Source organism: Theropithecus gelada, chromosome 3 (genome assembly GCF_003255815.1).
Source record: "Theropithecus gelada isolate Dixy chromosome 3, Tgel_1.0, whole genome shotgun sequence".
Classification (NCBI taxonomy): Eukaryota; Metazoa; Chordata; class Mammalia; order Primates; family Cercopithecidae; genus Theropithecus; species Theropithecus gelada.
In genome coordinates this window covers 13,669,299-13,674,007 of record NC_037670.1, presented here as the reverse complement: position 1 = coordinate 13,674,007, position 4,709 = coordinate 13,669,299, and the positions used below count along the sequence as shown (strand labels likewise).

The following is a 4,709-nucleotide window of genomic DNA, read 5'->3' as shown; positions in this document are numbered from 1 at the left end:
GACGGGGTTTCACCGTGTTAGCCAGGATGGTCTCGATCTTCTGATCTCATGATCCGCCTGCCTTGGCTTCCCAAATTACAGGCGTGAGCCACCGCGCCCAGACTAACACTATATTATGAAACACTATATTATTATTATAGTGTAGATACTATTACTACATTATTAATAGTGTTAACACTATTATATTAATAATAAAGTATTAACACTATTAATGTAATAGTGTTAACCGTAGTATTAATATAATAGTGTTAACCGTAGTATTAATATAATAGTGTTAACACTATATTATTAATATAATAGTGTTAACACTATATTATTAATATAATAGTGTTAACACTATATTGTTAATATAATAGTGTTAACTGTACTATTAATATAATAGTGTTAACACTATTAATAATGTAGTTAATCATATATTAATATAGCAGTGTTAATACTAATAATGTAATCATGTACTATTAATATAGCAGTGTTAATACTAACCCTATATTATTAATACAAGTGTTAATGCTATTAACGCTATATTATTAATATAGTGTTAACATTAACACTATATTACTAATATAATAGTGTTAATAGTATATTAATATAATAGTGTGAATACTATTAACATTATATTATTAATAGTATTATTATTCCCATTTTACAGATGAGAAGCCCAGGACTCAGGAATGAGACACAGGAAGTTTACTCAAAGTCCCCACACTGGGAATGGCAGAGCTAGGATTTGAATTCAGATCCCTCCCGCTCTCTATTCCTCCGCCCCCACCCACCCGTGAGCGAGGCCGGTACTGTGGGCAGACGCCAGGGCCAGATTTCCCCACCCTCCGGCCAGATTTCCCCACCCTCCACTCGCCAGATGTGCGGCGGCTGGGGCAGCAGGTTGGGGGGGATGAACCCGCGTCTCCTCCGCAGAGCTGGAGCTGGAGCTAGGCCCAGAGGCCCAGGCTCAGTGGGTTCTGTCCCGGGTCGGGGCAACCCCCCGCCGGGGACTCTGGGGCCAACGGAAGCTCCAGGAGCGCGGTGGAGCCTGGAGGGGCGGGCGAGGGTCCCACCGTGACCCGCCTGGAGGGCAGCCCAGTCCTGGGACGCGAGACCCCCTACGACGGTGCCGCAGGTGGAGGGAAGGGTAGAGGGGAGACCAGTAGGGGGCCAAGCAAGGTGGCCCCACAGGTTGGCAGAGGATGTGGGGAAGTCCCCCTACCCACCCAAGGCCGAACATCACCTAACTGGCTGTGGGAAGCCCGGGGCAGGGGCTGGGGGCGGATGGCTTGGTTAGGGCCAGGCTTGGGGTCTTGAAAATATACCTATGGCTTTGGGGCCATGGAAGGGCGGAGTCCTGGCATTCAGGGGAAAGGGCCGAGGAGGGTTGTCAACGGGAAGGAACTTTGACCCCACCCTGGGTCAACGTGCAGTCCAAGTTGCCACAAATGACCAGAGGAAACAGTGGGAAGGGAAGGTCTCTTTCCCATTCCAAACCAGGATGCCCTTTAGGTAGCCCACTTCCTTCATCCCCAGCGCAGCTGCCGGCTTTCCCGGGAGGTGCCAGGGCCTGGAAGGTGCGGGGCTGCAGCTCAGGCGCTGAAGAGGGGCGGGAGTCCAGGAACCTCCTGCCAAGCCAATGGTCCTCAGATGCTGGTCCAGGCACCACCACGGGGTACACAGGTCTTCTTACCTCCTGGTGTTGTGGACCCTTTAAAAAATAATAATTTGGCCAGACGTGGGGGCTCACGCCTGTCATTTCAGCACTTTGGGAGGTCAAGGTGGGAGGATCACTTGAACCTAGGGGTTGCCTGGGCAACATAGCAGGACCCCATCTCTTAAAAAACAAAAAACAAAAAAACAAAAAACAGGTGTAATGGCATACACCTGTAGTCCCAGCTACTTGGGAGGCTGAGGCAGGAGGATCACTTGTGCCCAGGAGGCATGAATGCACCACTGCACTCCAGCCTGGGTGACACAAGACTCTGTCTCAAAAATAAATAAATACAAATAAATAAATAAATAAAAATAAATAAATAAAAACCAAACCGGTGACAGTAGATAAGTTGCTTTGTTTTGAATGCTCTTGGCAAAATAAAAAGTTGGCAGTCCTATATCCCCCCATTTTCTCTCCCTTTTTCACACATGCACATGCCTATAAAGAAAGCATTCTCTGGATCCACAGAATTCCAGATTTGGGAATCACTGAATTGAACTGCCGGCCACTGGTGGCTGGTGAGGCTGGCCTGGCAGTGATGCAGTATTCTGGTCCCTGTGCCAGCACTGATGGGCTGTGGAATCCTCCACCAGTTATTCCCTCTCTCCAGCTCTCCATCTCTGCTTTTGTACAAAAGGATCTTATACAAATCCCCTCTTATATTCAAATAGCTATGATCTTTCAGCTTGGCCTATATCCGTGCGGATCTTAAGTTGTGTATCCGAAGATATACCCTTGTCCAGTGCTGGCACTAAGGGCTGCTTCAGGGAGGGCCCTGGCCTAGTGCCCAGGGAAAGGAGGACAAGGTCCTCATCACTGGAGAGTGGAGGGGGCAGTGGGAAAGGGACAGATAAGGGGTAGTGCCCTGGAGTATGCCTGGCCCCAAAGTAACCCCAGGCTGTGAAGATGAAAGCACTGCATCACACCATGTGTTTCTGTGTCTCTCTCCCTAACAGTTCCAAGAGCCTCTGAGTTCCTGTCTTTTTTTCATCTCGGAATCTCCACCATTGGCCTACACTGGGAACAGGGAGACCTGTAAGTGCACAGTGAATTTTTGCTGAGGGAGTGGCTGGGAGGGCTGTGTGGAGTGGACAGGACCAAGCTGCACTTTTCAGGGGAGTGGGATTTGGAAAATTTAGGAGAGCAGAACGGTCACCCTCCAGGAAGGAACCCATGTGTATTAGTCTGTTCTCATGCTGCTAATAAAGACATACCCGAGACTGGGTAACTTATAAAAGAAAGAGATTTAATTGACTCGCACCACATGGCTGCGGAGGCCTCACAATCATGGCTGAAGGCGAATGAAGAGCAAAGTCACATCTTTCGTGGTGGCTGGCAGGAGAGAGCTTAAGCAGGGAAACTTCCACTTATAAAACCATCAGATCTTGTGAGACTTATTCACTACCACGAGAACAGTATGGGGGAAACTGCCCCCGTGATTCAGTTATCTCCACCTGGCCCTGCTCTTGACACATGGGGATTATTACAATGCAAGGTGAGATTTGGGTGGGGACACAGCTAAACCAAATCACCAGGTACAGAGGCCAGAGGAGCCTGGGGGTGACGGTGATGTTCCGGGTGTGGAGGGAGATGTGGTAGGCGTGGGGACAGGAAGGATGGAAGGTTGGGGAACTTTATGAAGGGAAAACTGAGAAGATGAGGAAGGCTGGTGAGATGGAAGTGGGGTTGGGGAGAGGGAAGAACGAGCATGAGCTCAAGGCTAGGGTTTGGGTGAAGGAAAGAAAAAAAGGTAGAAATAAAGGAGACACAGAGATCACTTCTAGACAAATTGAGGTGGAGATGGGGTAGACAGGAAGAGGTGCCCCCTATCAAATAAGAATGCCCAGTGTTCTCCCATCTATACAGAGGACAGGGTCTAGATGCAGCCAGGACTCCTTCCCATTGAGTTCTAATACTAGAAGGATGCCTCAACGCTCTCTGGTCCAACAGACTTCATCATTTTAGAGAGAAGGAAACGGAGGCCCTGAGGTTGGGGTGGCTTGTATGACCTGGAGAGTGGATGGGAGATGGAAAAGGGAGATTTAAAGAGAGGGGAAGGCTGAGTGTGGTGGTTCATGCCTGTAATCCTAACTTTTTGGGAGGCCAAGGCAGGAAGATCACTTAAGCTCAGGAGTTTAAGACACCCTAGGCAACATAGTGAGACCCCCGTCTCTACAAAAAATTAAAAAATTAGCTGGGCGTGGTGGCATGCACCTGTAGTCCCAGCTACTCATGAGGTTGAGGTAGGAGGATCGCTTGTGCCCAGGAAGTTTAGCCTGGGTGACAGAGTGAGACCCTGTATCTGAAAACAAAAAATAATAAGGAAAGAAAGGGAAGAATTCAATTTTTCAAGTGGGAAGAAGAGAAACTAGAGAACGTCAGAAAGGAAGAGAAAGTACAAACATTTTCAAGTCACTCTGACAGCATCGAAGATGAACATGTGTTTACCCGTTTATAACCAGGGTATTTGGGTGTGGGGGATACAGGAAGGGACCCATACCTCTGCCCTCTGCCATTAGGCTTGTTCAGCCATAGCCATCGGTAACTCTCAAAAATGCCCCCTTCCCTGGCTGCAGCAAGGGTCTGCATGGGCAAACATGCCCCCTTCCCTGGCTGCAGTGAGGGTCTGCATGGGGATTGGGTAGAGGCCCCAGTTTCTGCACTGAGCAAGGTTTCCACAGGGTGTGGGAGAAGAGGAGGGAAGCATGCTCACTCCGAGGGCCTTGTGCTGTCTACTCCCTAGGCATAGCTTGAAAACCGTGATGCTGCCAAGCCCAGCCTTGCACAGGCGAGAGTCCCCAGGCCTGGCTTTGGGTAGGACTTGGAAAGAAAGGCTGTCATCTTGGGGTGCACCTCCCTTGTCACATCTTCCTTTCACCTCCTGATGCCCCCTTTCTGCACTGCCAGGTAGCCAGGGTCATCACAGTGCCACCTGGAGGCCTCTGGCCAGGCTCACCCTCCCTGCAGCTCCAACCACCGTCCCTGCTCCCTCCCCCCCCCCCCCCCCCCC

At 49.5% G+C, this 4,709-nt stretch overlaps 1 protein-coding gene across 1 annotated transcript in view; it reads left to right on the top strand.

Annotated features, from left to right (window-relative positions):
• The first annotated feature begins 779 nt into the window (after window positions 1-779).
• TMEM225B (transmembrane protein 225B) overlaps window positions 780-4,709 on the top strand; it is a 14,523-nt gene continuing 10,593 nt past the window's right edge. The window contains exons 1-2 of the mRNA XM_025380544.1: window positions 780-1,117; window positions 2,656-2,734. The gene's annotated coding sequence lies outside the window, so the exon portion shown is untranslated. The remainder of the gene's footprint in view (window positions 1,118-2,655; window positions 2,735-4,709) is intronic.